Consider the following 12,024-nt stretch of genomic DNA (forward strand, 5'->3'; position numbering starts at 1 on the left):
CTGTACCGCTGGGTATTTTCTATATTTCAAAGAGGCATAGCAGGAAAATTCCACTGTTATGCTTTACTTAAGTCTTACTGGGAAAAAACACCCATGTTGCAGTTGTGTGGAATTTCATATAACCAACATTATACTTTGCTCAAATCCTAGTGATAACAAGGGATATTGACAGTACTTATCATACACTTCAAGAATAAGTGTATTTCATGAACATTAAGGACCATTTGCAACTTGTGCCACAAACATTACCTTAATCATTGAATAATTGTTTTAATTACAGAACTAAACAAAAATGATCTGAACAGAAGCAGTTTTATAATAATATTCAAAAAAATCCTATTCACTGGTCATATTTTTGAAACAATCAAATCACAGCCTACAGAAGATTAAAAAATACATAGCTCAGTAATTAGTGATTTTCCACTGCAACTTGTGCACTCGGCACGGGGGCATTGTTAACTTAGGAGAAACTTGTTGCCCAAAAGCGTGTTGGGAACCCACTTGCTGGTATTTTGTATCCAGACTGCGCTGGATATTAAAGAGGTGTGTGCTGCTGATTGTGAGGCACCCATCCCCACATTTTCCATGGTTTGCTCCTCAAACTGCTTCATCTCTGAGATCCAGTACAAAATAGATGCATTTCCTTTAGAACTGAGGTTTCTAAGAGTGTGTCAGTGCCCTTCTAGCTTCCTGAGTGAAAGTACTTCTAACATTTTTGTCTTTTTGGTTTGTTTTGTAGCATTTATTTAGATGCACTGTTATTTGGAAGTATCATTTTGAATTTTACTTTTTAAAAAAAAAATCTTTTCACTACCTAACAAAGAAGCTTCTCTGTTCATTGCAACAGTCCCAAGTGGTCAGAAGAGCATTCCTTTGGGAATTCCTCTTGCCCTTAGGGAGCTAGAGGATAAGACGGAGAAATGATCAGAAAGAGACCTGCCAGTACCCGAGGTGCATTGCACAGACTTGCCGTCACCCAAGTATGCAGGTCCACAGACCCACTATTGGGCATGTCGGAGAGGCCTTTCTGCAGGTCGGGAATGAGCTCTCAATATATCACTTGCTGTACAAGCAGAAAACAATCTTGAGATGGTGGCAGTCAAAAGAGCCCATGCAGAGTGACAGATATGTACACAACCTGCATGCCAACCTGGGTGTCAGTAAGTGACTGTACATCATGTAGATAGGTTGTTTTAAAGTGATCTAAAGTATGATGCCCTTGGAAGATGTGAGCGTGGAATGGCTTTCAATTCTACACTGCACCTTGAAGGTGTGCCATGAGGTACATATATCCATGAGATGCAATAAAAGAATTGCAAGTTTGCGTTAGGGCTTAACATAGATGAGCAGTAAATGTGGAATAGGTTAACAGGTAATGCTTTGTGGCATATAATCTTAGATCGTCTGCCCAACATATATTGTTCTTTTGGGTCGCCTCACCTTAGTGAACTGCTTATTCATCTGTTCCTAGGCCCTGCAGGTAGCATGTAGGTTGAGTCTAGACACCACTTAGCTGCCAGGAATGGAACTTGCTGTCCTCGGCGGACAGCGCCCTCAAGGGCCACCCTCACACCCATCTCAGAAACCTGCATGTACAGTTTGTGAACCAAACAGTAGATTGGGTGCTTGCCACTCCGCCATTTGCCCACAGAATCCATTTTGTGTCCCAAAATGGGTTTCCTTTCATTTCATGTTTGCCTGGCATTTCTTTCCTTTCCCCCACACCTGGCAAAGGCTGACAAATATCTAAAATTTATACTTGACAAAGGCTGAAGAATGGGACTTCAGATGTTGAAATTGATTCACTAGGGCACAGGGAGCCAGTAAAGCTTGGCAAAGACTGTAAAAGGGGACGGATGATGGGTGTTCAGGAGAGGACTTGGGTCATAGAGTTCTGGATTAGCTGAAGCTTGTGAAGGATGGAGGTCGGGAGGCCAGCAAGGAGAGCACTTGAGAATTTGATCACAGAGGTGATGAGGGTTTCAGCAGCAGAAAGCCTATAGTAGGGGTGTAAGTGAGCAATGTTCCATTGGTGGAAGACAGCAGCAATGAACTGGATGTATGGTTTAAAGCTCAGCTCAAGATAAACAGGGTGCAGAGATTGTGTATTGTCAGATTCAGCCTAAGTGGGGTGCCAGGGAGATTGATGGAGTCACAGTCAGATGCGGGTTGGGTGCCCATCCAACATTAGGGCTTGATGTTGAACAATCAGATATTACAGCAACAGTCAACAATGTTGGCAGAGACACAGAAGTTGGGCATCAGTCTACGTACGGAAGTTGACCCAGTCAGCGTGCAGAAGATGCTGCAGATGGACCAGCCTATAGATGAGTAAGAGGGAACCAAAGATAAAGCCCTGGGCACACTGCAGGCACTGGGGGACAGACACATGAACATAAGAAATAGGAGCAAGAAAGGCCATACGGCCTTTCGAACCTGCTCTGTCATTCAATAAGATTATGGCTGATCTTCGACCTCAACTCCACTTTCCCGCCCGATCCCCACATCCCTTGATGCCCCTAGAGTCCAAAAATCTATCTATCTCAGTCTTGAACATGTTCAATGATTCAGCATTCACAGCCCTCTGGGGTAGAGAATTCCAAAGATTCACAATCCTCTGTGTGAAGAAATTCCTCCTCATCTCAGTTTTAAATGGCCGACTCCTTATCCTGAGACTATGGACGCTAAATTGGGCCGTGTAGCGCCCATTGTTTTGGCGCTACAAGGCCTCTCTGACATCCAAGATGGAGTCTTGGATGCGCACACACGTTTCCCGCGTGACGTGCGCCAGATGCCATCTTGGTATAGAGTTAGCGCAGGCGCAGATAACGAATGCTGGAATCATGTAAAGTAGGGAGAAAATGGCTTCAATTAGTGTGCAACGCTGATTTAAAGTGATAGACACCATTTTGGGACTTAACGCTCAACTCGAACGCAGTCTTAACCCCGACCATCTGAACATGTCTTAGAGTGCCTGGAGGATCCCCCACCGGCACTATTTAAAGGGACCATGCAGGATTTACAGGTTAGTGGCTGGATTATTGCTTCTGGCTGCTGAGACATTTGTAACTGTTTTTGGAGGTCTCCTATACTTGAATATTAGGACACGGGGACGTAGCCTAACATTTAGAGCCAGGACATGCAGGAGTGAAGTTAGGAAATGCCTCTACACGCAAAGGGTGGGAGACGTTTGGAACGCTCTTCTGCAGGCGGCAGTTGATGCTAGCTCACTTATGAATGTTAAATCTGAGATTGATAGATTTCTGTGAACCAAGGGATATGGGGTTAAGGCAGGTATATGGAGTTAGGTCACAGGTCCACCATAATCTCAGTGAATGGCAGAACAGGCTCAAGGGGCTAAATGCCACTGCTACTTGCTGCCTCTTGATATGCGCCACCTTCTCCTTCAAGAAAGCAGGATGTGTGTCTGGGTGATGCGCCTGTCATTGTTGAATAGCTGCCTGCATGTGTGGCCTGTGAGTTGTGGGTGGGTGGCTTGAAATTGTGGTAATGTATAAGGGGGAGAGGGAGCATCCGATTGGAAGAGTTGAGTACTGATGGAAAGAGTTTATTGGTATGTGGGAGATGGGGGGTGTAGTGCATGGTGCAATTGGTAGGAGACGCCACTTGACCTAACTCACCTTGACCACTCATGTCAAAGCATTGAACTTCTTCCTGCACTGCATCCATGTTCTTGATGCTTTGCGCCTGGCATTGACTTTGTCCTCTGCTGCCTTTTGAGTATATGTCTGGAGGGCCTCTTGCCCCCCTCCCCCCCACCCCCAGATATAGGATGTCCCTCCTTCTGTCCGCCTCTTGCACCAAGGTCTCTAGTGCAGAGAACCTTGGTGCATGCACTCTCGCAGGCCTGGTACCAATTCAGATTGGCAAATTGGTGAGGTCTGGCATGCAGATTGGAGGATGTGGGATTTAGTAGTGCGCAACCTTTATTCAATGTTTTAACATAACTTATCAGTGTGTAAACATAGGGATGGGACCTGCATTTGTGTTATACCCATGCAACGTCTGATCTCCATTCAGACTCTGTGCAGACAGTAGACTGTTATTTTCAGCAAATAACAGGTACCAGCTACCTTTAAGAGGTTTCTAAGAAACATCCTCCCTTTAAGAGCTCCCTCTGGTGGTAGAAAGTGTGAATTGCATTGATTCCATGTGCCAGGCCTGGAAAGGAACATTGATTGCGGGTAAGTGCTCTGGTGGATCCAAACTTGCGTCCTGCCTGTGCAGGGGCCATTGGGCGCGGGGTACTAGCGCATCGCACTACCCGCGTCCAAAAACGGCCCCTTTTGAATTTTTCCCCCCATATCCCTTAATTCTGTATGCAGTACTCCAGGTGAGGTCTCAGCAAAGCTCTGTACAATTGTAGCAAGACTTCCTTACCCTTGTACTCCAAACCCCTTGCAATAAAGGCCAACACGCCATTTGCCTTCCTAATTGCTTGCTGTATCTGCTTGCTAACTTTTTGCGTTTCTTGTACAAGGACACCCAAATCTCTCTGAACACCAACATTTAATATTTCTCACCATTTAAAAAATATTCTATTTTTCTATTCTTCCTACCAAAGTGAATAACCTCACATTTCCCCACATTATATTCCATCTGCTACCTTCTTGCCCACTCACCTGACCTGTCTATATCCCTTTGCAGACTCTGTGTCCTCCTCACAGCTTACTTTCTCATCTAACTTTGTATCGTCAGCAAACTTGGATACATTACTTGGTCCCTTCATCTAAGTCATTAATATAGATTGTAAATAACTGAAGCCCAAGCACGGATCCCTGCAGCACCCCACTAGTTAGAGCCTGTCAACCTGAAAATGACCCGTTTATCCCTATTCTGTTTTCTGTCCATTAACCAATCATCTATGCATGGTAATATATTGCCCCCACCCCAGCGCACGCGTGCGCACACACACACAATGTATACACATTCACACACATGCTATGTACACATCTGGGTTACTAATGTCCTTTAGGGAAGGAAACCTGCCGGTCTGGCCACTATGTGACTCCAGACCCACAGCGATGTGATTGACTCTTAACTGTCCTCTGAAATGGCCGAGCAAGCCACTCAGTTGTACAATCCCGCTACAAAAAGACATAATAAGAATAAAACTGGACAGACCACCCAGCATTGGACCACTAGGCACTGGCGACAACAAAGGCAAATCATGCCCAGTCAACCCTGCAAAGTCCTCCTCCCTAACATTGGGGACTGGTGCCAAAATTGGGAGAGGTGGCCCACACACTAGTCAAGCAACAGCCTGACACAGCCATACGCACAGAGTCATACCCTACAGCGAGTGTCCCAGACTCCTCCATCACCATCCCTGGTTATGTCCTGTCCCACCAGGGGGTCAGACCCACCAGAGGTGGCGGTACAGTGTTATACAGTCAGGAGGCAGTGACCCTGGGAGTCCTCAACATTGACTCTGGACCCCCATGATGTCTCATAGTATCAGGTCAAACATGGGTAAGGAAACCTCCTGCTGACTACAACCTACCGCCCTCCCTTAGCTGATGAATCAGTACTCCTCCATGTTGAACACCACTTGGAGGAGGCACGGAGGGTGGCAAGGGCACAGAATATACACTGGGTGGGGGACTTCAATATTCGTCACCAAGAGTGGCTTGGTAGCACCACTACTGACCGAGCTGGCAGAGTCCTGAAGGGCATAGCTGCCAGATTTGGCCTGCGGCAGGTAGTGAGAGAACCAACATGAGGGAAAAACCTATTTGACCTTGTCCTCACCAATATACTTGTTGCAGATCCATCTTCCCACGACAGCATTGGTAGGAGCGAACACCGCACTGTCCTTCACACTGAGGACACTGTCCATCGTGTTGCGTGGCACTACCACCGTGCTAAATGGGATAGATTCAGAACAGATCTGGCAGCTCAAAACTGGGCATCCATGAGGCGCTGTGGGCCATCAGCAGCAGCAGAATTGTATTCCACCACAATCTGTAACCTCATGGCCCAGCATATCCCTCACTCGACCATTACCATCAAGCCAGGGGATCAACCCTGGTACAATGAGGAGTGTAGGAGCGCTGCCAGGAGCAGCACCAAGCGTATCGAAAAATGAGATGCCAACCTGGTGAAGCTACAACACAGGACTACACGCATGCTAAACAGCAGAAGTAGCAAGCTATAGACAGAGCTAAGCGATCCCACAACCAACGGATCAGATCAAAGCTCTGCAGTCCAGCCACTTCCAGTCGTGAATTGTGGTGAACAATTAAACAACTAACAGGAGGAGGAGGTTCCATGAACATACCCATCCTCAATGATGGCAGAGTCCAGCATGTGAGTGCAAAAGGCAAGGCTGAAGCGTTTGCAACCATCTTCAGCCAGAAGTGCTGAGCCTCTGTGCATCTCTGCCTCCTCCAGAGGTCCCCACCATCACAGAAGCCAGTCTTCAGCCAATTCGATTCACTCCATGTGATATCAAGAAACGGCTGAGTGCACTGGATACAACAAAGGCTATGGGCCCCAACTACATCCCGGCTGCAGTACTGAAGACTTGTGCTCCAGAACTAGCCGTGCCTCTAGCCAAGCTGTTCCAGTACAGCTACAACATTGGCATCTACCAGACAGTGGAAAATTGCCCAGGTATGTCCTGTCCACAAAAAGCAGGATAAATCCAATCCGGCCAATTACCGCCCCATCAGTCTACTCTCAATTATCAGCAAAGTGATGGAAGATGACATTGACAGTGCTATCGAGCGGCACTTACTCACCGATCACATGCTCACCGATGCTCAGTTTGGGTTCCGCCAGGAACACTCGGCTCCAGACCTCATTACAGCCTTGGTCCAAATATGGACAAAAGAGCTGAATTTCAGCAGTGAGGAGAGTGACTGCCCTTGACATCAAGGCAACATTTGACCGAGTGTGGCATCAAGGAGCCCTAGTAAAACTGGGAATCAGCGGGAAAACTCTCCAGTGGCTGGAGTCATACCTAGTACAAAGGAAGATGGTAACGGTTGTTGAAGGCCACTCATCTCAGCACCAGGACATCGCTGCAGGAGTTCCTCAGGGCAGTGTCCTAGGCCCAACCATCTTCAGCTGCTTCATCAATGACCTTCCCATCATAAGGTCAGAAATGGGGATGTTTGCAAAGTGTTCAGCTCCATTCACCATTCTTCAGATAATGAAGCAGTCCATGCCCACATCCACCAAGATCTGGACAACCTCCAGGCTTGGGCTGATAAGTGACAAGTAACATTCATGCCACACAAGTGCGAGGCAATGACCATCTCCAACAAGAGAGAGTCTAATCACCTCCCCTTGACTTTCAACGGCATTACCATCGCTAAATCCCCCACCATCAACATCCTGGGGGTCACCATTGACCAGAAACTTAACTGGACCAGCCATATAAATACTGTGGCTACAAGAGCAGGTCAGAGGCTGGGTATTCTGCGGCGAGTGACTCACCTCCTGACTCCCCAAAGCCTTTCCACCATCTACAAGGCACAAGTCAGGAGTGTGATGCAATACTCTCCGCTTGCCTGGATAAGTGCAGTTCCAACAACACTCAAGAAGCTCGACAATATCCAGGACAAAGCAGACCGCTTGACTGGCACCCCATCCACCACCTTAAACATTCACTCCCTCTACCGACGCACCGTGGCTGCAGTTTGTACCATCTACAAGATGCATTGCAGCAACTCGCCAAGGCTTCTTCAACAGCACCTCCCTAACCCGTGACCTCTACCACCTAGAAGGACAAAAGCAGCAGGCGCATGGGAACACCACCGTCGGCACATTCCCCTCCAGTCACACACCACCCTGACATGGAAATTTATTGCCATTCCTTCATCGTCACTGGGTCAAAATCCTGGAACTCCCTACCTAACACTATGGGAGTACCTTCACCACACGGACTGCAGCGGTTCAAGGCGGAGGCTCACCACCACCTTCTCAAGGGCAATTAGGGATGGGCAATGAATGCTGGCCTTGCCAGTGACGCCCACATCCCACGAATGAATTATAAAAAAAAATATTCATGCAATGTGTACACATCTCCTACACACAGAGACACAGAGACACACAGACACAGAGACACAGAGACACACAGACACAGAGACACACGTGCATGTACACGATATATATTCACACACATATACGTACTATATTTACACACACATCTGTACATACTAAACATACACATATGTCCATAAAGGAACACAGGAACAGGAGTAGGCCATTTAGCCCCTTGGCCCAGTTCCGCCATTCAATGAGATCATGGCTGATATGTGACATAATTCCATATACCTGCCTTAGCCACATATATCCCTTAATACTTTTGGTTAACAAAAACCAATCAATCTCAGATTTAAAATTAACAATTGAGCTAGCATCAACTGCCGCTTGCGGAACAGAGTTCCAAACTTCTACCATCCTTTGCGCCTAGAAGTGTTTTCTACCTTCACTCCTGAAAGTTCTGGCTCTAATTTTTAGGCTATGTCTCCTAGTCCTAGGCTTCTCAACCAGCAGAAATAGTTTAGATACATAGAAACGTAGAAAGTAGGAGTAGGAGTCGGAGTAGGCCATTCGGCCCTTCAAGCCTGCTCCGCCATTCAATATGATCATGGCTGATCCTCTCTCTCAATAGCATATTCTCGCTCCCTCCTCATACCCCTTGATGCCTTCTATGTCTAGAAATCGATCTATCTCCTTCTTAAATATATTCAGTGACTAGGCCTCCACAGCCTTCTGTGGTAGAGAATTCCACAGGTTCACCACCCTCAGAGAAGAAATTTCTCCTCACCTCAGTCCTAAATGTCCTACCCCATATCCTGAGACTGTGACCCCTCGTTCTGGACACCCCAGCCAGGGGAAATATTCTCCCTGCATCCAGTCTGTCGAGCCTTGACAGAATTTTGTACCTTTCAATGAGATCCCCTCTCATTCTTCTAAACTCTCATGAATACAGGCCAAGTCGACCCAATCTCTCCTCATCGCTGCACTCCCTCTATGGCAAGTATATCCTCTCTTAGGTAAGGAGACCAAAACTGCACACAATATTCCAGGTGTGGTCTCACCAAGGCCCTGTACAACTGCAGTAAGACATCCTTGCTCCTGTACTCAAATCCTCTTCCAATGAAGGCCAACATACCATTTGCCTTCCTAACTGCTTGCTGCACCTGCATGTTTGCTTTCAGTGACTGGTGTACAAGGACACCCAGGTTCCTTTGTACATCAACATTCCCCAATCTATCACCATTTAAATAATACTCTGCCTTTCTGTTTTTCCTTCTGAAGAGGATAACTTCACATTCATCCACATTATACTGCATCTGCCATGTATTTGCCCACTCACTCAACTTGTCTAAATCGCCTTGAAGCCTCTTTGCATCCTCCTCACAACTCACAATCCCACCTAGTTTTGTGTCGCCAGCAAACTTGGAAAACATTTGGTTCCCTCATCCAAATCATTGATATATATTGTGAATAGCTGGTCCCCAAGCACTGATCCCTGCGGTACCCCACTAGTCACTGCCTGCCACCCCAAAAAAGACCTATTTATTCCTACTCTCCATTTCCTGTTAACCAATTTTCATTCCATGCCAGTATATTACCCCCAATCCCATGTGCTTTAATTTTGCCCACTAACCTCATGTGGGACTTTATCAAAGGCCTTCTGAAAATCCAAATACACCACATCCACTGGATCTCCCTTATCTATTCTACCAGTTATATCCTCAAATAACTCCAGTAGGTTTGTCAAACATGATTTCCCTTTCATAAATCCATGTTGACTTTGTCTAATCCCATTGATATTTTCTGAATATCCTGTTATCACATCCTTTATAGTAGACTCTAGCATTTTCCCTACTACTGATGTTAGGCTAACCGGTCTGTAATTCCCTGTTTTCTCTCTCCCTCCTTTTTTTAAATAGTGGGGTTACATTTGCCATCCTCCAATCTGCAGGAACTGTTCCATAATCTATAGAATTTTGGAAGATTACAACTAATGCATCCACTATTTCCATGGTTACCTCTTTTAGTACTCTGGGATGCAGATCCAGGGGATTTATCAGCTTTCAGTCCTATTAATTTCTCCAGCACTATTTTTTTTTACTAATACTAATTTCCTTTAATTCCTCCTTCTCACTCGACCCTTGGTTCCCTAGCATTTCTGGGAAGTTATTTGTGAAGGCAGAACCAAATTATTTGTTTAATTGCTCTGCCATTTCCTTGTTCCCCATTATAAATTCTCCTGTTTCTCACTGTAAGGGACCTATATTTGTCTTCACTAATCTTTCTCTTTTTACATACTTTTACAGTCCACTTTTATGTTCCTTGCAAGTTTACTCTCAAACTCTATTTTTCCCCTCTTAATCAATCTCTTGGTCCTTTTTTGCTGAATTCTAAACTGCTCCCAATCCTCAGACTTGCTACTTTTTCTGGCAACTTTATATGACTCCTCTTTGGATCTAATACTACCCTTAATTTCTTTTGTTGGCCATGGTTGGGCCGCTTTTCCTTTTGTGTTTTTGTGCCAAAAAGGAATGTATAATTGTTGCAATTCATGCATTTGTTCCTTAAATGTTAGCCATTGCCTATCCACCGTTTCTCTCGATCTACCTTATCAGTTCCCCTTAATAGCTTGAAAACTTCGATCAAATCACCCCTTAATCTTCTAAACTCCAGGGACTACAACTCTGTTTGGTGTAATCTCCATTCGTAATTTAACCCTTGGAGTCCAGGTATCATTCTAGTAAATTTACACTGCACTCTCTCCAAGGCCAATATATCTTTCCTAAGGTGCGGTGCCCAGAACTGAACACAGTACTCCAGGTGTTGTCTAATCAGGGCATTGTATAGCCGTAGCATAACTTCTACCCCCTTGTATTCTAGTCCTCTAGCTAAAAAAGGCCATCATTCCATTAACCTTTTTGATTATTTTCTGTACCTGTCCATGACATTTTAATGATGTATGTACATGTCCCCCTAAGTCTCTTTGGACCTCCACTGTTTTTTCACCATTTAGAAAGTACTCTGATCTATCCTTTTTAGATCCAAAGTGGATGAGCTCACATTTGCCTACATTGAAATCCATTTGCAACAGTTTTGCCCATTCACTTAATCTCTTAATATCTCTCTGTAATTTCATGCTTCCATCTACACTGCTTACAATGCTGTCTACCTTTGTGCCATCGGCAAACTTGGGTTTGCAGCTCTCTATCCAGGCATCTAAGTCATTAATAAATACAGTGAATAATCACAGATCACCGTACGACACCACTAGTCACATCCTGCCAATTTGAGTACCTGCCCATTATCCCTACTCTGTCTTCTGCTGCTCAGCCAATTTCCTAACCAGATCAATAATTTGTCATCAATTCCATGAGCTTCAATTTTAGCTAACAGTCTCTTATGAGGGACTTTGTCAAATGCCTTCTGGAAATCCATATAAACAACATCCATAGACATTCCTCTGTCCACTACTTTAATCACCTCTTCAAAAAAAATTCAATCAGTTTTGTCAGGCATGACCTACTCTTTACAAATCCATGCTGGCTCGCTCTGATCAGCTGAAAATTTAAGGTGTTCAGTTGCTCTATCCTTAATTATAGGCTCTAGTAATTTCCCGACAACTGATGTTAGGCTAACTGGTCTATAATTCCGTGGTTTCCCTCTCTCACCTTTCTTAAATAGCGAAGTGACGTGCAATTTTCCAATCTGGAAGAACAGTTCCTGACTCAAAAGAACTTTGGAAGATTATAGTTAGGGCTTCTGCAATGTGCTTACCTACTTCCTTTAAAACCCTGGGATGGAAATCATCAGGTCCTGGGGATTTGTCACTCTTTAGTGTCATTATTTTCTTCATTACTGTTAATTTGCTTATGTTAATTATGATGAGTCCCTGATTCAAAATTAGTTTCCTTGGGGCATCCGGCATGCTATCCTCTTCCTCTGTTGTAAACACTGACACAAAGTAATTATTTAACAGGTCCGCTATTTCCGTGTGTGTACCCACACACACCA

The 12,024-nt window shown here is 45.2% G+C and overlaps 1 protein-coding gene across 2 annotated transcripts in view; it reads right to left on the bottom strand.

The window, feature by feature from the left end:
• The window catches only part of LOC137324598 (protein transport protein Sec23B), a 71,935-nt gene that overhangs the window by 52,630 nt on the left and 7,281 nt on the right, over window positions 1-12,024 (bottom strand). The gene's annotated exons all lie outside the window — the stretch shown is intronic.

The sequence above is a fragment of the Heptranchias perlo genome, chromosome 8, assembly GCF_035084215.1.
Source record: "Heptranchias perlo isolate sHepPer1 chromosome 8, sHepPer1.hap1, whole genome shotgun sequence".
Taxonomy (NCBI): Eukaryota; Metazoa; Chordata; class Chondrichthyes; order Hexanchiformes; family Hexanchidae; genus Heptranchias; species Heptranchias perlo.